This window comes from Salvelinus namaycush, chromosome 22 (assembly GCF_016432855.1).
Source record: "Salvelinus namaycush isolate Seneca chromosome 22, SaNama_1.0, whole genome shotgun sequence".
NCBI classification, from domain to species: Eukaryota; Metazoa; Chordata; class Actinopteri; order Salmoniformes; family Salmonidae; genus Salvelinus; species Salvelinus namaycush.
In genome coordinates this window covers 2565644-2590598 of record NC_052328.1, presented here as the reverse complement: position 1 = coordinate 2590598, position 24955 = coordinate 2565644, and the positions used below count along the sequence as shown (strand labels likewise).

At 43.1% G+C, this 24955-nt stretch overlaps 1 pseudogene; it reads right to left on the bottom strand.

The window, feature by feature from the left end:
- Positions 1 to 4448: 4448 nt before the first annotated feature.
- LOC120017350 overlaps positions 4449 to 24955 on the bottom strand; it is a 21045-nt pseudogene continuing 538 nt past the window's right edge.

The following is a 24955-nucleotide window of genomic DNA, read 5'->3' as shown; positions in this document are numbered from 1 at the left end:
TCACATTGAAATTCGATGCTAATTTCGTTAGGTTCTCTAAGGTTGGCTTAGATTGTATAGGTGGTCTTTGTCATTTCAACGTGGGGACCTCAAGTCCACACGTCCTTGCAACAGAAATTTACATTTTCGTCAAGGGGCTTATATAGGATTGGGAGAGAGGGCCATGTTTCATAGTTTTCACCCAGTGTCTGTTCACATGGGCGGGGCCTCTGAGTGAGCAGAGTGGTGTTCTTCTGACAAACCGTTCTCTCATTAAGAAACTAAAATTACATTTCATCTTTTCACAAATAGTTTCATATTTAAACATTTAAATTGCACAACAATTCCATGTGAATCTGAATTCGACTTTCCAAGATACAGTTTATATCATCCTGTTATTAGTAGTAATGTCTCAGACAACAACTGATCTGAGATCATATTCATTAAGTTCCAACGCATATTTTCAACTGGTTGGATTACCGAAATATGGTTCCTTTTCCCATCTTTTGATGTCACCAGACTCTGTTTTGTTGTGCCCTCTTCACGACTGTCTTGGTGTACTTGGAACAGGATAGTTTGTTGGTGATGTGGACACCAAGGAACTTGAAGCTCTCAACCTGCTCCACTACAGCCCCGTCGATGATAATGGGGGCGTGCTCAGTCCTCCTTTTCCTATAGTCCACAATCATCTCCTTTGTCTTAATCACGTTGAGGGAGAGGTTGTTGTTCTGGAACCACACGGCCAGATCTCTGACCTCCTCCCTATAGGCTGTCTCATCGTTGTCGGTAATCAGGCCTACCACTTTTGATCAGCAAACGTAATGATGGTGTTGGAGTCGTGCCTGGCCATGCAGCCATGAGTGAACAGGGAGTACAGGAGGGGTCTGAGCACACACCCCTGAGGGGCCCACGTGTTGAGGATCAGCGTGGCGGATGTGTTGCCTACCCTACCCTTACCACCTGGGGGCATTCTCACATAGGTGTTCCTTTTGTCCAGGTGGGAAAGGGCAGTGTGGAGTGCAATAGAGATTGCGTCATCTGTGGAGCTGTTAGGGCGGTATGCAAATTGGAGTGAGTCTAGGGTTTCTGGGATAATGGTGTTGATGTGAGCCATGACCAGCCTTTCAAATCACTTCATGGCTACAGACGCTACTGGTCGGTAGTCATTTAGGCAGGTTACCTTCTTGTTCTTGGGCACAGGGACTATGGTTGTCTGCTTGAAACATGTTGGTATTACAGACAGACAGGGAGAGGTTGAAAATGTCAGTGAAGACACTTTCCAGTTGGTCAGCGCATGCTCGGAGTACACGTCCTGGTAATCTGTCTGACCCTGCGACCTTGTGAATGTTGACCTGTTTAAAGGTCTTACTCGCATGGGCTGCGGAGAGCGTGATCACACAGTCGTCCGGAACAGCTGATGCTCTCATGTATGTTTCAGTGTTACTTTCCTTGAAGTGAGCATAGAAGTAATTTAGCTCGTCTGGTATGCTCGTGTCCCTGGGCAGCTCTCGGCTGTGCTTCCCTTTGTAGTCTGTAATGGTTTGCAGGCCCTGCCACATCCGATGAGCATCACAGCTGGTGTAGTAAGATTCGATCTTAGTCCTGTATTGACGCTTTGCCTGTTTAATGGTTTCTGTCGGAGGGCATAGAAGGATTTCTTATAAGTTTTCCGGGTTAGAGTCCCGCTCCTTGAAAGCGGCAGCTCTGCCGTTTAGCCAGTGCGGATGATGCCTGTAATCCATGGCTTCTGGTTGAGCTATGTACGTACACTCACTGTGGGGACAACGTCATTGATGCACTTATTGATGAGAGAGCAGCAGTGTGATTGACATCAATGCGCTATGTAGATATCAATAATAAGATATCCGTATCGCCGTAGACTACACCGCTACTGTCATCCTGTCCTCCAAACGTTTATTCAAGTTGGATAATCTTTGGATGCCGTCAGCAGTCGCACCATTGGTAGACATAGCTTGGACTGCGGCCTACAAAAGCCTATTGCTGCTCTTTTCCGGTGATCCATCAAACACTGAATTGTCAAGCGGAGTTAAACAAGGGTGTCTGCTGTCACCATATCTATTCGTTAAGGCCATCAAAATGCTAGCTATTAAAATCAGATCATATAACAACATTAGAGGATTAGAAATCCAAGGTTTAAAAACAAGGTGTTATTATACCGATGACTCAAGTTTTATATTAAGTCCGCAAGCTAGATCTCTGCAATGTCTCATTGAAGATAACTTTTCTGGACTCTCTGGACTAAAACCTAATTATGATAAGTGTACAATATTATGTATTGGAGCTTTACAAAATACAGCTTTTACATTACCCTGCAGTTTACTTATAGAATGGGCTGACGGTGAAGTAGATATATATAAATGAGACTCTTCACAATGAATTTCAATAGAAAACTTGTAAAAATAGACAAGATCCTGCTACCATGGAGAGGTCAATACCTGTCTATATATGTAACATTTGCCCTGATGAACTCTTTAGTCATATCTCAGTTTACTCACTTACTGATGGCGCTGCCTACTCCTGATGATTCGTTTTTCAAATCATATGAGCAAAAAATATTTAGATTTATCTGGGATGCTAAACCAGACAAAATAAAGCGTGCCTATCTATATGATGAATATGAACTGGGTGGGTTGAGATGATTAAATATAAAAGCACTAAACCTTTCTCTAAATGCTTCACTTATACAACTGGTCTACCTGTCCAAAACAATCAACACTGGAGGAATAAAAATAGCATAAATAGGAAAGTATACCAGTTTCATTTGAGGACCAGGATGTTTTATAGCTGTGCCACACAGATTGCAAAATAGTTAGGAAGAGATTTTTGATGCACTAATTCCATGGTACAGGGTGTATAAGTTGATATATAAAACGACACAAAACTCAAGACTTTGTGCTTTTCAGCTAAACTTATTGTACAGAATTCTTTCCACCAACAAAATGTTGAATGTTTGGGGCATACAATCATCGCAGCTCTGCAGATTTTGTTGTGAGGATACAGAGTCAATAGACCATTTGTTTTGGTATTGCCCTCAGGTAGCCTGCTTCTGATCTCAGGTTCAGGAATGGCTGGAAAAGCAGAGCATTAATATAAAGTTGACCCTAGAAATAGCATTTGTGGGAGATCTGGAGAGACCTGGTCAGTCAATTACTAATATGCTTATACTCTTAGTAAAAGTATTCATCTTCAACTCACAATCTGTGGATTCTTTCTGATTAGATAGATTCAAGCTGTATGTTAAACATCACAACATAGTTGAAAGATATATGGTGCGTATAAATCCGAACAAGGTGGCCAGCAGAGATAGATGGGATGGACTGAGCGATGCTAAAGGTTGGCATGTGGAATTGTATACAAGTGGGAGTGGAGTTGCTGGGCGGGGATAGAATAACAGTCAAATTTAAGTAAAAAAAGTCTAAATAAAACAAAACGTGTGTACGTTTGAATGACACTGATGGGCAGTGTTGTTACAGATAATGCCTGGCTGCCTGAGGCTGATGCCTGAGGCTGATGCCTGAGGGCTGGTGGCCTGGCAGTTGGGAACTTGGGCCGGTGGCTGATAGGTCGCTGGTTCAGGTACCGTTTTTTTGACCTTGTGGGAGATCTGTTGATGTACCCTTGAGCAGGCCGTTGCCCCTGGTTGCTGCTGTGGGTCGCTCTGTATGGGAGTCTGTTAGATGACTGAATGTGATGTAGATGTTGAGCAGCTTCACTGCAAGTATGTTTTATATATTCAATAAAAAATGCATAGTCCCGTGTGATGGTAATAAGTCCACAGTCACAAAGGAAGTGTATGTAGGCCTGCATGTTTTTAATCAATGATCAACATTTCACCATGAGAATCATATTTTATGAAACACAGGAAATTGATATTTTCTTTACTTTTTTCATGTATATATACGCATAATCTCGGATAACCCAGGACTAAAATCTTGTGTAATTTGGTCAGATGATAGATTACCATTTATTTTCACGTCGTCTGGCCACATGAGATTATTGTGCGCATTATCTGGGACAAAATTCAAATGCAAAAAATCTGTTTTGTTGTATCCTGAGAACTTTGTTCTGAGTAATTTCCGTCCAATCACCAAAGTGTTCTCTCTCAATTGTTACCATGGTTATGCTACCATCTTGCTTCTCCTATTTGTTTCTTATGGAGACATTTCAATTTGGGCGTGTTCATATAAGCCCCTCCCCCTGAGTGTAAAGGGTTAAAACTATCCTGTTGATGTTATGGATGATTATAATAGCTTAGTCTATGAATTGTGTAGTTACATTTCTCCATCCTCATCCCTCAGCTGGTTAGCCAAAAAAAATGACCGCTTTGTTGGGGTGTCCGCTTTGATGTTGCTTGAATCCCAGATTGCTCCTTTAGTTAAAGTACAATATTTTTGTGGTATGAAAAGCTGTTTTCTGAGAAATAAGTCCACAGTCACAAAGGAAGTGTATGTAAGTCTACATGTTTTTAATCAATGATCAACATTTCACCATGAAAGTCATATTTTATGAAACACAGGAAATTGATAAGACTTTGGTCTTGTTTATTCAGCAGCTTCTTTTCCCTGTAAGAAGAAAGAAATAACAGAATAGATCAGTATTAATAATGAACATGATAAATATATCAACACTTGGAAATAACAGAATGGATCAAGTATTTACGACTCTGTGCTCAGCTTGATTTTCGATTTTGAAGTACCAACTAAATTTGGATTATTTACCCTGTCCTGAAATGTGTTTCTCAGAGATCCTCAACATTTGAGTGATTGTAAAAGGTCAGTATTGACATCTGTGAAGAATTAATCATAGGTGGTGTTGATGTGGTCATGTTTGAACATGTCAGGTGTAGGTTTAGGAGCACTTCTGTACCTTTCCGCTGTCGCGGCTCTTGGATCTGAGCTTGTTGACCTGAGTCTCAGCGATGTCAGCACGCTCCTCGGCCTCCTCCAGCTCATTCTGAACCTTCCTGAACTTAGACATGTGCTGGTTGGATGCTTCCTCCTGGGTAAAGAAAAGAGAGGGAGCGCCTAACATCAGTATTGAACGTTTGAAGCTTCAGGTAGCAATTTAATATATATTTCTTACAGGAATTATGAGGGAGACGGATGATACATTAGAGAAAGTGAGTGGTGGAACAGGGGATAAACTGCTGCTTCCAGGACCATGTGATCCAGGAGAGTCAGCACTACCACCAGACCAGCCCCCGGCACAAAGCTAAATAATATTCAACCCGCTCTACTTTAAATTGTTACACATAGGAAGAGGAGTCACTGTGCATACATTTCTTCAGAAATGACTTGCACTATCAACCGAGTCAATGTTGACTGATGTGCAGTACAACACTTCAACTAAACTGTCTAGACGTTTTGTAATGTCTACTAGGGAATGTAAGCTTTCAGAGGTTTTGACTAAGTCTGTGACTCACCGCTTCCTCAGCCTGCCTCTTGTAGGCCTTCACTTTCATCTGCAGCTTATCTACCAGGTCCTGAAGTCTGGCAACGTTCTTCTTATCCTCCTCAGTCTGTGGGAGAAGTTACAAGAATCAATAGTCCATAGTTTAACACACAAACCAGTGTGCTTCAGTGTGTGAAGAATGCACTTTTTCTTACCTGGTAAGTGAGCTCCTTGACTCTGCGCTCATACTTGCGGACTCCCTTGACCGCGTCTACACCTCTTCTCTGCTCGGCCTCCACCTCAGACTCGAGCTCACGCACCTTTGTGGAAGAAATAAACGTAGGCATTTATGTGAGGTGGTGAAGTCAGACGTAACAAATCTTTGTAAATCAGAGGAATGTTCTTCTACTGGTCAAGAAGTGTTGTCTGCTCCTATGTACTTTTACGATTTTAATTAAAGAGGTCTATAATAAAACAATGACATTTCATGATGTAGGTGGGTGATTCAGAGAAAAAGCCATTACACAATGCTCCTGTGTATTTTTATATGATCAAATACATTTCCAGCAATCTGTCTTTTAATCCACCCTGCTGTTAACTCACCCTGGACTCCAGTTTCTGGAGCTGCTTCTTGCCTCCCTTCATGGCCAGATTCTCAGCCTCATCCAGGCGGTGCTGCAGGTCCTTGACTGTGACCTCCAGGTTCTTCTTCATCCTCTCCAGGTGAGAGCTGGTGTCCTGCTCCTTCTTCAGCTCCTCAGCCATCATGGCCGCCTGGAATTGTAGTTAGTTTCATTTATGCACCAACTGGCACCAATCATAATGTCCCTCTGAGATCATCTGACCTCCTTTTTGAGATCTTTGTTTAACCAGCCCAGCTTCCATTGGCCTTTGGGGACAAATCTAGTTTATGTAATTGAGTAGATCATAAGGACTCACGTCAGTGATGGCCTTCTTGGCCTTCTCCTCTGCGTTCCTGGCCTCCTGGACGATGTCGTCCACCTCTCCCTGCACCTGAACCAGGTCAGTCTCCAGCTTTTTCTTGGTGTTCGCAAGGCTGGTGTTCTGAAGGAGGAAACAAGGCCATTTGTTTGACTCTCAAGATAACTTAGGCTGAAATTATGAAAATATAAATATAAAACTACGAAAATATTAAAGGTTTATCAATATTAAGCACTGTTGAATTATATATGTGTGTGTAATCGGTATGCTTGGTTGAGTTTCATTAGAAATGGCCTTTGACCCGTACCTGGGAGTGCAGCAGTCCGACGCGCTCGCTGGCGTCGACCAGCTCAGTCTCAGCAACTTTGCGTCCTCTCTCTGTCTGCTCCAGAGCAACTCTCAGCTCCTCGATTTCAGCCACCATCAGACCGTTTCTGCGCTCCACCATGGCTGCCTGCTCCTTCATGTCCTCTGCGGCGCGGACGGCATCATCAAGGTGCAATTGGGCATCCTAGGGTTCACAATGAATTAGGAATTGTGGAAGTAGGGGCGATATGATCGGTGAGAGAAATGTTAATGGGTAAAAATGTTCCTAATATCCCTACATTTCTACACTCTAATAATTAGTGGTGACTAGAGGAATCCTGGGTATCCTCAAGGAACCCCTAGAGTTCCTCAAGGAACCCCTAGAGTTCCTCAAGGAACCATTGCTAGTCAATGGTTCATATTTTCACATTTGGTTAGTTGAGGGGTTCTTGGATAAACCTTTAATGGTTGGATGCAGCAGCGGGTTCATGGAGGAACCCCTGGAGTGGAGGAAGACTTAGTAGGGGCTTTAAGATATATTGTTTTGGGGCCAAACAGAGTAAATTTAATTCATGTTCATCTGTTCTGTTGTATTGTCATCACATGTTAAGGTTGAACACGGACAGTTTTGTTGCTTCAATGAGGCCAGTGGAGGTGTATTCATTCCTCAAGAGCAAATCCCAAAGTTGGACTATTTACAACCTTACTATTTTTATATCATCAGCAATTTAAAAAAAAGAAGATTATATTAGAATATTCAATATGCATAAATATTCAAGAAACATTTTAATTTGCAGTATACAGGAATGACATTTGTGCTAACGGATGACAAAAAATAACCCTCCAATAAGCCACATCTCCAATCTGATAGGCTGCCACCTCTATAATATATTATTAAATAGGTTCAAAATGTAACCGCTCCAATCACAAAAAGGTTCCGGTTTCAACTGGAAAGGTTCTGCTGGTGCGACAACCCAAAAGGTTCTTCCAGGCACCTTTACTTCTAAGAGTGTAATATCCCTACCTTCCTACAGTATATTAGTCCACTCCAATATCCCTACCTTCCTACAGTATTTTAGTCCACTCCAATATCCCTACCTTCCTACAGTATATTAGTCCACTCCAATATCCCTACCTTCCTACAGTATTTTAGTCCACTCTAATATCCCTACCTTCCTACAGTATATTAGTCCACTCCAATATCCCTACCTTCCTACAGTATATTAGTCCACTCCAATATCCCTACCTTCCTACAGTATATTAGTCCACTCTAATATCCCTACCTTCCTACAGTATATTAGTCCACTCCAATATCCCTACCTTCCTACAGTATATTAGTCCACTCTAATATCCCTACCTTCCTACAGTATATTAGTCCACTCCAATATCCCTACCTTCCTACAGTATATTAGTCCACTCCAATATCCCTACCTTCCTACAGTATATTAGTCCACTCCAATATCCCTACCTTCCTACAGTATATTAGTCCACTCCAATATCCCTACCTTCCTACAGTATATTAGTCCACTCCAATATCCCTACCTTCCTACAGTATATTAGTCCACTCTAATATCCCTACCTTCCTACAGTATATTAGTCCACTCCAATATCCCTACCTTCCTACAGTATTTTAGTCCACTCTAATATCCCTACCTTCCTACAGTATATTAGTCCACTCCAATATCCCTACCTTCCTACAGTATATTAGTCCACTCCAATATCCCTACCTTCCTACAGTATATTAGTCCACTCTAATATCCCTACCTTCCTACAGTATATTAGTCCACTCCAATATCCCTACCTTCCTACAGTATATTAGTCCACTCCAATATCCCTACCTTCCTACAGTATATTAGTCCACTCCAATATCCCTACCTTCCTACAGTATATTAGTCCACTCCAATATCCCTACCTTCCTACAGTATATTAGTCCACTCCAATATCCCTACCTTCCTACAGTATATTAGTCCACTCCAATATCCCTACCTTCCTACAGTATATTAGTCCACTCCAATATCCCTACCTTCCTACAGTATATTAGTCCACTCTAATATCCCTACCTTCCTACAGTATATTAGTCCACTCCAATATCCCTACCTTCCTACAGTATATTAGTCCACTCCAATATCCCTACCTTCCTACAGTATATTAGTCCACTCGAGTACATTCCTCTGATCTATTATTTTCTACTGATTCACGAACACATCCCTCCCCATGTTCAGGATTTTGAGCCTGATGTCCCAGTCCCTTTACCTTGTACTGTCCCTGGACGTTCCTCAGCTGTTTCTGGGCCTCAGCGGCCTGCCTGTTGGCGTGGCTCAGCTGAATCTCCATCTCGTTCAGGTCTCCCTCCATCTTCTTCTTCACCCTCAGGGCATCATTCCTGCTCCTGACCTCAGAGTCCAGGGTGCTCTGCATGGAGTCAACCACCCTCTGGCTGTTCCTCTTGATCTGCTCCATCTCCTCGTCCTTCTCAGCGATCTTCCTGTCCACCTCACCCTTGATCTGGTTCAGCTCCAGTTGCACACGCAGAATCTTGGATTCCTCGTGCTCCAGTGTGCCCTGGACAAGGAGAAGCAGTCAGACAAATTGTTTAACACAAATAATTACAAACTGAATATATGACTACAATAAACACAGATAAAGGGAACATTGGATTGTAGCTGGCATTGGCTAGTGTAACACTGCTTTTCCTATGAAACAGCTGTAGTTTGTACCTCCGCCTCCTCCAGAGCGGTCTGGATCTCAGACTTCTCTGTCTCCACGGTCTTCTTGGCCTTCTCCAGCTCATGGATGCTCTTGCCAGTCTCTCCGATCTGCTCAGTCAGGTCAGAGATCTCCTCTGCACACACAAACACAGGAGCTGTTTAGACTCAGGAGATATTCAGTAGATATCACCAATGCAATGAAGTTTATCATGAATCATAATAACAGAAAATTCAATAACAGCACTTCATACTGTCTTGATAATTTGACTTCATTGGGTTGTTCAAAGGAATACCAATTTTAAGTTCCAAAAAATATATTTTAAACTTTACATGAACATTCTGAGATTGTTAAATAGTAATTTTTATATAATAATAATGATTACAGTTGATTCCATTTTCAAACACTGGTCAAACATCGGACGAAAATAACTGCTGTCAAATGCTCACGTTGCAGGTTCTTGTTCTCTCTCTTCAGAGTCTCCAGATGATCCAGAGCCTCCTCGTACGAGTTCTTCATCTTGAAGAGTTCAGTGCTCATAGAGCGAGCCTCCTTCTGAGCTCCTTCCAGCTCAGCCTGACCCTCCTCATACTTCTGCTTCCACTCTGCCAGAACCTGGGGAAATCCACGGGATTTTCATTACAACTCATTGATGGAGAGTTTTGAATCAGAAATATGCTACAATTATACTACATCTGATCAAATAGCAGACAGGAAACATCACCCTAGAGTGAGGTTTATAAATGTTCACCTTGTCAAAGTTCCTCTGCTTCTTGTCAAGGTTGGCGGCCATGGCGTTGGCTCTCTCAACGTCAATCATGAGGTCCTCCACCTCTCCCTGCAGTCTCTGCTTGGTCTTCTCCAGGGAGGCGCACTTGGAGTTGGTCGCCTCAATGGTCTCCTCAGCTTCCTGCAGACGCTGGGCCAGCTTCTTCCTGTTGGACAACAGAGGGTGGTGTTATGGTGAGTCATTTGTTGTGAAACAAATATTGCACTACACATTGAAGTAACATTTTCTCAGATCCCCATACCACCCTCACCATCCACACCGCTTATTTGAGTTATTGCTATTGTGTGCAACTCACTTGGCCTCCTCCAGCTCCTCTGTGCGTTGGATGGCATCAGTTTCGTACTTAGTCCTCCACTGAGCCACCTCACTGTTGGCCTTGGACATGCCGCGCTGCAGCTCTGCCTTGGCCTCCTGCTCCTCCTCAAACTGCTCTCTCAGGAGATCACAGTCATGGCGGGCAGACTGGACACCATGGGCCAGTGCGTTTTTAGCCTTTGAGAGAGAGAGAAAGAAAGACAAGAGAAATTAGAGAGAGAGAGTAAAACAAATTATATTAGAAGTCTCTGAGGGTGGCGTAGAAACAGTCTATGTGTAGATTAAGCTTTAAACTGTGGTGGGTGGTTTCCATTTTGGGTGCCTTACCTTGACCTCCTCCTCAATCTGTCTCTTCAGCTCCTCCACCTGCTGGGTGAAGGCCTGTTTGCCTCTGGTCAGCTGAGACACCAGGCCTTCCTTCTCCTCCAGCTGGCGGCCAAACTCACCTGCAGGGTTAGAGTGACCTCCTGTTAATGAGTCATTCTTTCTAGATTGAAATTGTATTTTGAGGAATCGTAGTGCAGAAACTATGTAGACTGAATTTACAGCCCCCGATACATGTTATTGTGTACTACTTAGGTGAACTATATTGGTTTGTTGTTCATTGTTGAAGGTACCATTTTCTGTCAGGAGTCTGGCCCTCTGTCCGCTGATGTCGTTGACCTGGCGAGCATTCTCATCATTCTTAGTCTTGAGCTCACTCAACTGGTCCTCAAGAGTACGGCACATCTTCTCCAGATTGCCCTGTTAGTGAAACATATGGGACTGTCAACTTCAGTTTATTGAATGGTAATTTAGCTGACCCTCCTCAACACTGCTTGACCAAAACATCACTACTCACCTTAGCCTTGGCGACAGCCTCCATGTTGCTGGAGAGGTCATCAATCTCCATCTTGTACTCACTCTTCTCCTTCTCCAGCTTCTGCTTGACGCGTTGCAGGTTGTCGATCTGCTCCCCGAGCTCAGCCACACTGTCGGCCTGCTTCTTGCGCAGAGCGGCGGCTGTGGCCTCATGCTGCAGGGTGGACTCTTCAAGATCGCGACGCAGCTTCTGGAACTCAGCCTCGCGCTTCTTGTTCATCTCAATCTGAGCAGCAGTGGCGCCTCCGGCCTCCTCCAGTCTCTCGCTGATCTCCTCAAGTTCCCTGGAGAGATCGGCCCTCTGCTTCTCAACCTTGGCCCTGGCAGCACGCTCAGCCTCAATTTCCTCCTCCAGCTCCTCAATACGAGCCTAAAACAGGGGGTAGGAGCAGGGGGATGAACACTACAATACAGTTGAAACAATTGAACCTCACTACATAATAATAGTATGTATTGTATATTTAGTATAAATGTGTTTATACATAGCCAGTTACACTAACATATTTACTATATTCATTAGACAATGTCCCATTAGACAGTGTCCCATTAGACAGTGTCCCATGCAGGATCCAAACTAACAACGGTAAGAAGCAACATCTTTACATAGAAAGAAGCACCATCTTCCATCTTACTGAGCCATCAGAATCCACCAGGAAGAAGCACCATCTTCCATCTTACTGAGCCATCAGAATCCACCAGGAAGAAGCACCATCTTCCATCTTACTGAGCCATCAGAATCCACCAGGAAGAAGCACCATCTTCCATCTTACTGAGCCATCAGAATCCACCAGGAAGAAGCACCATCCTCCATCTTACTGAGCCATCAGAATCCACCAGGAAGAAGCACCATCCTCCATCTTACTGAGCCATCAGAATCCACCAGGAAGAAGCACCATCTTCCATCTTACTGAGCCATCAGAAGCCACCAGGAAGAAGCACCATCTTCCATCTTACTGAGCCATCAGAATCCACCAGGAAGAAGCACCATCTTCCATCTTACTGAGCCATCAGAATCCACCAGGAAGAAGCACCATCTTCCATCTTACTGATCCATCAGAAGCCACCAGCAAGAAGCACCATCTTCCATCTTACTGAGCCATCAGAATCCACCAGGAAGAAGCACCATCTTCCATCTTACTGAGCCATTAGAATCCACCAGGAAGAAGCACCATCTTCCATCTTACTGAGCCATTAGAATCCACCAGGAAGAACGTGTGCTACCATAATAAATGTGTCAGTTATTTTCCTGTACTGGAGCTGAGATCCTGTACTGTACCTGGAGTTCCTTGATCTTCTTCTGCAGCTGAGCTCCCAGAGACTGCTCATCCTCTATCTTGCTGAGGAGCTGGCTGGTCTCAAACTCCTTCCTAACAAACACAAACACGTTGATTGCAAAGTTTGTTTTGGTTAGACAGTATAAAGGGAGCATATTTTACCATTCACTTTTCTTGTAAGAATCACGTACAAAGTCTAATTCATAATTATAAGAATGAGCCAAGAAGAACCATTATGTTGATTAAGATGGCAGGGAATACTGTAGTAATTTATTTGTGTTTACTTCTTGATTTTCTCATCAGACTGCTGCTTGTCATTCTCCAGGTCCATTATGGACTCCTGGGCCAGTTTCAGATCTCCCTCCAGCTTTCTCTTGGATCTCTCAAGGTCCATACGGAGCTTCTTCTCTTGCTCCAGAGAACCCTCAAGCTACAAGATATAAACAGACATGTGTTGGTCAAATCTAAACAACTGAAGATAATATCATCTTACACACTATCATGTCCATAATGTAAAACTCCACTCACGTCGTCCACTTGCTGTTCCAGCTTGGTCTTGGCCTTGGTCAGAGTGTTGACTTTGTCCTCCTCTGCCTGCAGGTCGTCCAGTGTCTGCTGGTGGGCCTCTTGGAGGGCTTTCTTCTCCTTGGTCAGCTTGGCAACACTCTCATCCATAGACGCCATCTCCTCTGTCAGGTTTTTAACCTGAAAACAGCCACAACAAAATGAGTCTTTGGTCACTTCACCATAAATTGGAGAATTAGTTAAATTTATTAAAGAAATGTGTCAACAAGTACAGTACTATAGATTCAACACTAGATGGCACTGTACTCCATGTCGGTGTACTGAATGGAAATCATAAACGAGTTGGTAGCAGAACATGCAATGACTGTGGGGAGAACACCACAACTGAAATTCCACTATTTTGTGTCTTAATTTTTACTGTACCCACAAAAAGACTTGAATTACATTTCTGTTTTGAGTTGATTATTCTTTGGATTATTGTTTGGTTAGACAGTCTACAAGACCTTGTTTTCGGTGGCGTGCTTCTCCTTCTCCACTTTGGCCAAGGTGAGCTCCAGGTCATCAATGTCCTTCTTCAGCTCAGAGCACTCATCCTCCAGCTTCCTCTTCTTGGCAGTCAACTCAGCATTCATCTCCTCCTCATCCTCCAGCCTCTCAGTCGTCTCTTTGAGTTTGGCCTCCAGCTGGATCTTGCTCTTGATGAGCCCCTCACACCTTTCCTCAGCATCGTTCAGATTCTCTGAATCCTGGTTTCAGAACAGGAGAAAAAACCTGTGTTCTCACTTTGTGTATCAAAATATAGACTTGATTTAGTCAAATAAGTCAGAGCAAATCAATTTAAATGCATGACATATATAAATATATATCACAGGCCAAAAAGATCATCAAGGACTTCAACCGCCTGTTCACCCCGCTATCATCCAGAAGGCGGGGTCAGTACAGGTGTGTCAAAGCTGTGACCGAGAGACTGAAAAAAAGCTTCTATATCATGGCCATCAGACTGTTAAATAGCCATCACTAGCCGGTTACTACCCGGTTACTCAACCCTGCACCTTAGAGGCTGCTGCCCTATGTACATAGACATGGAATCACTGGCCACTTTAATAATCGAACATTGGTCCATCCTTGAAGAGGAGTGCATGTTCCCCAAGTCTTGGGGGGAATATACTGTTTTACCCACTTCATATGTACAGTATATACTGTATTCTAGTCACCTTAGAGGCTGCTGCCCTATGTACATAGACATGGAACACTGTTTTACCCACTTCATATGTATATACTGTATTCTAGTCAGGGCCATCCTATTCAAGTATTGTTCATACGTGCTGATGTGTGTGCGATCGTGTCTGTGTACTTGTGTGTCTAAATGTGCTCTGATGAGGGTTGTTGCTCACTCACAGATGCGACTTGAAGCGCCAGGTCACTCCTCTCCTGCACCATGGCCACCATCTTCTCCTCCAACTCCTTCTTCTTGGCCAGAGCCTTGGCCAGGTCTGTCGTCATCTTCTCATAGTTCTCCTTCATGTTGGCCAGCTCCTTCTCAGTCTCAGCGCTCTGCAGCAGGGGCTTGATCTTGAAGTACAACTTCATCCATGGCCAGGTTTTCACATTCATGAATGAACGGATGTTGTACTGGATGGTGAAGACGGAATCTCTGGTCCACAGAAAGGATAGAGTGACATGGTGAGTGACATGGTGAGTGACATGGTGAGTGAAATGCTGAGTGACATGGTGAGTGACATGGTGAGTGAAATGCTGAGTGACATGCTGAGTGACATGCTGAGTGACATGGTGAGTGACATGGTGAGTGAAATGGTGAGTGAAATGCTGAGTGACATGGTGAGTGACATGGTGAGTGAAATGCTGAGTGACATGGTGAGTGACATGCTGAGTGACACGGTGAGTGACACAGTGAGTGACACGGTGAGTGACATGGTGAGTGACATGGTGAGTGAAATGGTGAGTGAAATGCTGAGTGACATGGTGAGTGACATGGTGAGTGACATGCTGAGTGACATGCTGAGTGACATGCTGAGTGACATGGTGAGTGACATGGTGAGTGACATGCTGAGTGACATGTTGAGTGACATGGTGAGTGACATGGTGAGTGACATGCTTAAAGATCTCCTCCAGTGTTTTTTTTTAACTTTTCCTGTGGAAAACGATATCCCAAGTATAAATACAGTAAAGTACAAACATATGTTTTGTAAAAATATATGTTTTGAGGAAAATAGTGTTTTTTAGACACAAACTTCAAGGAGTGGCATTGCCAGTCCTTAACTAGAAAAGTTTTTTTTTTTTTAAATCACTGGATGACGTCTTTAAAGCTACATTCTGCGATTCGAAGAATAACAAAACAGGGATCCCACCACTGTTTGCATACAGCTGAGGAATGGGGCTAGGGAAATATAATCCCTCTTAAACTTATATACAGCGCTCTCGATGAAAGGACTGACAGGTGATGTTAAGATCATGAGGCATTTCTTATTATTCCAGAATGAATGTGTAAATATCACTTAGTTAAATAACAATTGAACAGCTTGCTAAATCCCAAACTGCTACTTTAATAGAATGTTATAACATGTACTTTCTCATTCTCAACAACTTAAAGCATATTCACTATGTAATCACTATACATTACATACAGGTGGTTGACAGAACAGTTTGCCAAGATGTCTACTCTTCCTCACCTCCTCTCCATCATCTTGGTGAACTCTCTCCTCATGAGGAATCCACGGCTGAGAGCCTGGACCATGCCGACCAGAGAGGCCAGCTTCTCATCTCTCATCTCCTCCAGGACACCCAGCAGACCGGCTTTGAAGAACACCTGACACAGGTTGACGTGGTCAATTATGGAACCACAGTCAGGTGGTAACAGACAGAAAGGGGTGAATCAAAAGAGAGGAACAAAACCACTAGATTGATTTGAACATCATAAACATTGTAATCCTTACAAACAAACCATGGGATTTGTTGTTTATGAGCTGTAAATTATTGTATAGCTGTAGATTAATAATGTACACTAACATAGATAACTGCAGACATACCATTCTGACATAATGCACAAAATAATTAATTGAGTATAATATTTTTTATAAACATTTTTAAGAAATAATAAAAAGATGGATAGATCAACTGGAGAGACATTTAATGGTTAGAGTTTAAATGATCATTGAAGTTGTGTTTTAGTTGGCGTCTCTTGCTGGGGGTATTTGACTGACCTTGGTGTGTCCAAACTTGTAGTCCTCGTGATTCACATCAATGGACCCAAGCAGCTTCTCAGAAGCCTTCTTGTTGTCCATGAACTGGCCCTCGGGGATGACGCTGGCATTCAGTACTTTGTACCTGAATCAGGAGAAATGTTTAACATATGTCAAGTTGTAATTGGTTTGGTTAAGCCTATTCTGATGCTGGGAAAACCCTCAGAGCAAATATTTCTGTGTGTGTGTGTGTGTGTGTGTGTGTGTGTGTGTGTGTGTGTGTGTGTGTGTGTGTGTGTGTGTGTGTGTGTGTGTGTGTGTGTGTGTGTGTGTGTGTGTACCTCTGCTTGAAGTCAGCATAGATGATTCTGCTGGGGAAGCCCTTCCTGCAGATCCTAATACCCTCCAGAACACCATTACACCTGAGCTGGTGGATAACCAGGAAGTTCTCCATCAAACCTGCAAACACAAACCAAGTCTTTAAATTCTCTCCCTATTCCAACTAAACTACTGAAAGAGCTGCTTCCTGTGCTTGGCCCTCCTATGTTGAACATAATAAACGGCTCTCTATCCACCGGATGTGTACCAAACTCACTAAAAGTGGCAGTAATAAAGCCTCTCTTGAAAAGCCAAACCTTGACCCAGAAAATATAAAAAACGAATCGGCCTATATCGAATCTTCCATTCCTCTCAAAAATTTTAGAAAAAGCTGTTGCGCAGGAACTCACTGCCTTCCTGAAGACAAACAATGTATACGAAATGCTTCAGTCTGGTTTTAGACCCCATCATAGCACTGAGACTGCACTTGTGAAGGTGGTAAATGACCTTTTAATGGCGTCAGACCGAGGCTCTGCATCTGTCCTCGTGCTACTAGACCTTAGTGCTGCCTTTGATACAATCGATCACCACATTCTTTTGGAGAGATTGGAAACCCAAATTGGTCTACACGGACAAGTTCTGGCCTGGTTTAGATCTTATCTGTCGGAAAGATATCAGTTTGTCTCTGTGAATGGTTTATCCTCTGACAAATCAACTGTACATTTCGGTGTTCCTCAAGGTTCCGCTTTAGGACCACTATTGTTTTCACTATATATTTTACCTCTTGGGGATGTCATTCGAAAACATAATATTAACTTTCACTGCTATGCGGATGACACACAGCTGTACATTTCAATGAAACATGGTGAAGCCCCAAAATTGCCCTCGCTAGAAAAACTGTGTTTCAGACATAAGGAAGTGGATGGCTGAAAACTTTCTACTTTTAAACTCGGACAAAACAGAGATGCTTGTTCTAGGTCCCAAGAAACAAAGAGATCTTCTGTTGAATCTGACAATTAATCTTGATGGTTGTAAAGTCGTCTCAAATAAAACTGTGAAGGACCTCGGCGTTACTCTGGACCCTGATCTCTCTTTTGACGAACATATCAAGACTGTTTCAAGGACAGCTTTTTTACATCTACGTAACATTGCAAAAATCAGAAATGTTCTGTCCAAAAATGATAAAGAAAAATGTATCCATGCTTTTGTTACTTCTAGGTTAGACTACTGCAATGCTCTACTTTCCGGCTACCCGGATAAAGCACTAAATAAACTTCAGTTAGTGCTAAATACGGCTGCTAGAATCCTGACTAGAACCAAAAAATGTGATCATATTACTCCAGTGCTAGCCTCCCTACACTGGCTTCCTGTTAAGGCAAGGGCTGATTTCAAGGTTTTACTGTTAACCTACAAAGCGTTACATGGGCTTGCTCCTACCTATCTTTCCGAGTTGGTCCTGCCGTACATACCTACACGTACGCTACGGTCACAAGACGCAGGCCTCCTAATTGTCCCTAGAATTTCTAAGCAAACAGCTGGAGGCAGGGCTTTCTCCTATAGATCTCATTTTTACATTTACATTTTAGTCATTTAGCAGACGCTCTTATCCAGAGCGACTTACAGTAGAGTGCATACATTTTATTACATTTTTACATACTGAGACAAGGATATCCCTACCGGCCAAACCCTCCCTAACCCGGACGACGCTATGCCAATTGTGCGTCGCCCCACGGACCTCCCGGTTGCGGCCGGCTGCGACAGAGCCTGGGCGCGAACCCAGCCCAGCCTGGGCACGAACCCAGAGACTCTGGTGGCGCAGCTAGCACTGCGATGCAGTGCCCTAGACCACTGCGCCACCCGGGAGGCCTCCATTTTTATGGAATGGTCTGCCTACCCATGTGAGAGACGCAGACTCGGTCTCAACCTTTAAGTCTTTACTGAAGACTTATCTCTTCAGTGGGTCATATGATTGAGTGTAGTCTGGACCAGGAGTGTGAAGGTGAACGGAAAGGCTCTGGAGCAACAAACCGCCCTTGCTGTCTCTGCCTGGCCGGTTCCCCTCTCTCCACTGGGATTCTCTGCCTCTAACCCTATTACAGGGGCTGAGTCACTGGCTTACTGGTGCTCTTTCATGCCGTCCCTAGGAGGGGTGCGTCACTTGAGTGGGTTGAGTCACTGACGTGATCTTCCTTGGTTTGTGCCGTGGCGGAGATCTTTGTGGGCTATACTCGGCCTTGTCTCAGGATGGTAAGTTGGTGGTTGAAGATATCCCTCTAGTGGTGTGGGGCTGTGCTTTGGCAAAGTGGGTGGGGTTATATCCTTCCTGTTTGGCCCTGTCCGGGGGTATCATCGGATGGGGCCACAGTGTCTCCTGACCCCTCCTGTCTCAGCCTCCAGTATTTATGCTGCAGTAGTTTATGTGTCGGGGGGTTAGGGTCAGTTTGTTATATCTGGAGTACTTCTCCTGTCTTATCCGGTGTACTGTGTGAATTTAAGTATGCTCTCTCTAATTCTCTCTTTCTCTCTTTCTTTCTCTCTCTCTCGGAGGACCTGAGCCCAAGGACCATGCGTCAGGACTACCTGGCATGATGACTCCTTGTTGTCCCCAGTCCACCTGGCCGTGCTGCTGCTCCAGTTTCAACTGTTCTGCCTGCGGCTATGGATCTCTGACCTGTTCACCGGATGTGCTACCTGTCCCAGACCTGCTATTTTCAACTCTCTAGAGACCGCAGGAGCGGTAGAGATACTCTTAATGATCGGCTATGAAAAGCCAACTGACATTTACTCCTGAGGTGCTGACTTGTTGCACCCTCGACAACTCCTGTGATTATTATTATTTGACCATGCTGGTCATTTATGAACATTTGAACATCTTGGCCATGTTCTGTTATAATCTCCACCCGGCACAGCCAGAAGAGGACTGGCCACCCCTCATAGCCTGGTTCCTCTCTAGGTTTCTTCCTAGGTTTTGGCCTTTCTAGGGAGTTTTTCCAAGCCACCGTGCTTCTACACCTGCATTGCTTGCTGTTTGGGGTTTAGGCTGGGTTTCTGTACAGCACTTTGAGATATCAGCTGATGTACGAAGGGCTATATAAATAAATTTGATTTGATTTGATTTTTTGATTTGATTTAATTTAATTTAAATACTCATAAACAGGTTGAATATTGGTTCGTTAAGGTTACTAATATTGTATTGATAAGATGTCATATTTAACTCAATGTTTATTGTACCTGGAGTCTTTGACTCGTTGGGGATCAGGCAGCGTACAAAGTGAGGATGAGTGCTCCTCAAGTTGGTCATCAGCTTGCCCAAGTTCTCCTGTAAGAGGGTTACAAACCATGTTCTCAGAAATAATTTCTGATAATCACTACGCCTTTTGAAGGACTGAATATCCCCATTTTAAAGCTCACCCTGAACTGGGAGGACACAGTCTGCATGGAACCACCCTTCTTCTTGCCTCCTTTCTGGTTGTATCTGTTGTAATGGAGAAAAGTTCAATATAAATGAGAGAATCTCAGGTTAACTTAACACAGATCTTAATACAAATGCTGCCAATGAGATTGTGTAAAATAACACCTATTGTATGAGTAAATTAACCCAGTAAATCACCCAGAGAAATTGTGATACATTTAAAGCAGCAATCAGCAGTTGAAACAATAACAAAGCATGCTCCCTGCCCCTGTTTCAATAAAAAACATGAGAGACGGGGCTGGAGAAATGTAACCACTCAAATGTATAGACAGAGCCATGTATTAAAGGACTGACCATCTTGTTTCCCTTTACTTTGATTACAAACATTGGAGTAAAACAAGCTCAAATTTGGGTTCTGATGGGGTACGGCGGTTGAACTAAGCTGATGTTCTTCAAGAATGAATGGGTACATATCTTAATAAGTCCACAAATGGATGTAGCAACTGCAGATTGACCCTTTAAAGAAAATGGGACTGATTTGTAACTAGTTCTTCATTAAATCTTTTGATGTGCTGCTAGTCTTACCCTCAGGTGGGGCAGCGATGTACAGGGTCCCCATCAGTTTGACTGAGGACTTCCCGTACAGCTGAAGAACTGAGTCGTTCAGGGGGTCCTTGTTCTTCTCCAGCCAGCCAGTGATGTTGTAGTCCACAGTGCCGGCGTAGTGAACCAGGGAGAAGTGGGCCTCTGCCTTGCCTTTGGCTGGCTTGGGCTTCTCAAACGCCTTGTTTTTGCCAAGATGCTGGGCGTACAGCTTGTCCTTGAAGGTAGTGTCTGAAGACTTGGGGAACATGCACTCCTCTTCAAGGATGGAGAAGATGCCCAATTGGCTTTATGAAAAGAGATGTATATCAAATTAGGGATATTTACATTTAGGATCACATTTATTCTTTCAGCAAACATGCTATTATCAGAGTATCTTCATTTAGGGGCCCATAATAGAAAACATTTGAGTTCTCAACAGTTAGATACGTTGTACCATGTGATAATATCTCACACATCACTCCATTTGAGCTTTGCTGTTGAGGTCCATTATAATCTTGACAGACAGTTTACCTTCTCAATAAGCTCAATGCAGGCAGCCAAGTCCATGCCGAAGTCAATGAAGGCCCAGACGATTCCCTCCTTCTTGTACTCCTCTTGTTCCAGGACGAACATGGTGTGGTTGAAAAACTGTTGCAGTTTCTCATTGGTGAAGTTGATGCACAGCTGCTCCATGCTGTTGTACTGTTGATGGAATTTCAGAAGGGATCATTTCATCATCATACAAGGCTGTAATCCCTCTCAATCACAACTCATTGTCTTGTTCTGGTCTCAGACTCACATCAAAGATCTCAAACCCGGCAATGTCGAGCACACCGATATAGAACTGCCTTGGATTCTTGGTGTCCAACATCTCGTTGATACGGATGACCATCCACAAGAACATCCTCTCGTAGATGGACTTTGCCAGAGCCGAGGACTGAGTTATTAACCTGCAATGATAATACCTCTAATGAATACATGAGATGTTGACCATGTCTAGTGATGAGGTGAAAAGAGCTTTGGGGAAAACAACATCACTCTTCAAAACAAGCAATGCACTCATCACCAAAAGATGTATGGTGCTCAGAAGATGGTAGAAGCTGTGTTTGGCCGCCTTACCTGAGGCACAGTCTGTCCCTTGGTCACATACTCGTTGCCGACCTTCACTCTGGGGTAGCACAGAGCCTTCAGCATCTCAGCTGAGTTCAGGCCCAGCAGGTAGCCGATTTTATCAGCCACTGGAGAGAGAACCAACATCAACAGACTCAGAAACACAAGATCACTTGTTTCTGATGTCACACTGACAAAAGGGTTCGGACAAGTTTGTTTGGGGGCTACGTTTTGATATGAACCCACATCCATCAGTTTAAAGCATTTCTGGAGGTTGGAATTTGGTCTCCATAAATTATCTCCTGCTGGACTTTGATGAGGCTCTGTCTGTCTTACGTGTCGTACATCTATGAGTGGGCCTGGAATGGGGCTAATGTTTACATATTGTATATCTATGTTTGGGACTGGGAATGGGACTAATGTTTACATATTGTATATCTATGAGTGGGACTGGGAATGGGACTAATGTTTACATATTGTATATCTATGAGTGGGACTGGGAATGGGACTAATGTTTACATATTGTATATCTATTAGTGGGACTGGGAATGGGACTAATGTTTACATATTGTATATCTATGAGTGGGACTGGGAATGGGACTAATGTCTACATATTGTATATCTATGAGTGGGACTGGGAATGGGACTAATGCTTTACATATTGTATATCTATGAGTGGGACTGGGAATGGGGCTAATGTTTACATATTGTATATCTATGTTTGGGACTGGGAATGGGACTAATGTTTACATATTGTATATCTATGAGTGGGACTGGGAATGGGACTAATGTTTACATATTGTATATCTATGAGTGGGACTGGGAATGGGACTAATGTTTACATATTGTATATCTATTAGTGGGACTGGGAATGGGACTAATGTTTACATATTGTATATCTATGTTTGGGACTGGGAATGGGAGTAATGTTTACATATTGTATATCTATGAGTGGGACTGGGAATGGGACTAATGTTTACATATTGTATATCTATGAGTGGGACTGGGAATGGGACTAATGTCTACATATTGTATATCTATGAGTGGGACTGGGAATGGGACTAATGCTTTACATATTGTATATCTATGAGTGGGACTGGGAATGGGGCTAATGTTTACATATTGTATATCTATGTTTGGGACTGGGAATGGGACTAATGTTTACATATTGTATATCTATGAGTGGGACTGGGAATGGGACTAATGTTTACATATTGTATATCTATGAGTGGGACTGGGAATGGGACTAATGTTTACATATTGTATATCTATTAGTGGGACTGGGAATGGGACTAATGTTTACATATTGTATATCTATGTTTGGGACTGGGAATGGGAGTAATGTTTACATATTGTATATCTATGAGTGGGACTGGGAATGGGACTAATGTTTACATATTGTATGAGTGGACTCACCCTCTGTGCCGTCTGGCTCGGCCTGCTCCTCACGCTGCTTCTGCTTGAATTTCAAGTTGCCATGGTGCAGTACAGCTCCTGTCAGCTTGTAGATGCTCATCTTTTCATCATTACTGAAGCCCAGGACTGTAATGGCATCCTGGCATTAGACAGGAAGTACAACAGTGATGAACTGAACGGTAGTTATCTCACATACAGTACACTACAGTTCTGTTCTGTCAGCAGAACAAATGGGATGGATCCATTTGACTGGCTTCTCAGATCCACGTGATTACAGTTGACCAACACTGGTAGATGACAGCACAACATACATTTTACACAGTTCCACAGGGACTTAGTGACACTCTCTTGTGGATGTCTTACATGTACAGTATGGGCCTCAAGGTGAAGTGTGAAGGCATGAAGAGTTCCTTGAGGCACATGCCTAACTAACTCAAGGCATTTAGAATAAAATACAAAAAAATACATGAAAATTCCCAGCTGCCACCAAGTTGGAATTGCACAGTGCATTCAGTGTGTACGGTGGTCCTACCCATTCCATATCTAGAATATGATGAACCCTTTGTTTGACTCACGTCTGTGGCATCCAGCTCTTCCTTGTCGTTGATGCTGGCCACAGTGATCTGGCCCTGGCTGCACATGGGGAAGTCGTAGGGGTTGGTGGTGATGAGCGCCATTTCTATGGACAACAGAGAATGTCTTGTCAGTTAAATCTCTTAGATTTCTGCTGTTCTACCTTTACAGTTTCTCTCTCTCTCCTTTACTCAGTCGATGGACTCAAGTATTTTATATCACGGTTAGGGTTTCAAAGCTATCGGCGGTAATTTACCAAAGTTACCGTAATCTTCAGTAATTTTGGCAATTAACAGAAAATCTATGGCAACATATCGTAACTTTGGTAATTCATTTTTTAATAACTTTTAAAAAATGTATTCATTTTATATTACAATTCTTCAAAATATTTACTTTTGTTTAACAACTGCCCCCAGCTTGATGCCTAAACATTGACAACAAACACATATAATAAAACCGAATGTGTAAAATAATAAAATAAATGATATTTCATGCTGAAACCCTTATTAAACACCAATGGTATTCATTAAGTTGATGGTTCATATCTAGGATAATGTTTTACAGTTTCGTCATTCTATTTTAAATCATAGTATTAGGTTACTTAATATATCTGACATGTGATAATGCCACACAGAGGGTCAGAGATAATTACAGAACTCCGGGATCATCTGAAATACCCCAAAGGGCCATTGGATGTCGTATGATAGATTACATCAAATCCTTGAAAGATACTTTCACAATACTTATCAGAGTGCATTACTTGATACATCTTCCCAAAGACCTGACTCATATCTAGATGCCTTGTTACGTTGGATGTACTCATTGTAATAGTATTAATAGTGTGGACAATGAATTCCACAGATGGGGGTGGGAATAATTTATCCTGTAACTCTACTTTGCCTTACCAACAACCTCAGGTTTGTGATTGGTCATCATCTGGAAGAGATGTGGTAGCCTCTCTCATCGGGAAGCTGGAAGGACACTCTGGACTTCTCTAGCAGGTCTGAGAGAGAAAGAGAGAGAGATTGACACAAAGAGAAAGAGAGAGAGAGAGAGAGAAAAGGAGAGAGAGAGAGAAAGAGAGAGAGAGAGAGAGAGGAGGAGAGAGAGAGAGAGAGAGAGAGAGAGAGAGAGAGAGAGAGAGAGAGAGAGAGAGAGAGAGAGAGAGACAGAGAGAGTGAACATTAGATAAAGATTATCTCCCCCGAAAATCTGTGTGAATTTAGTAAGA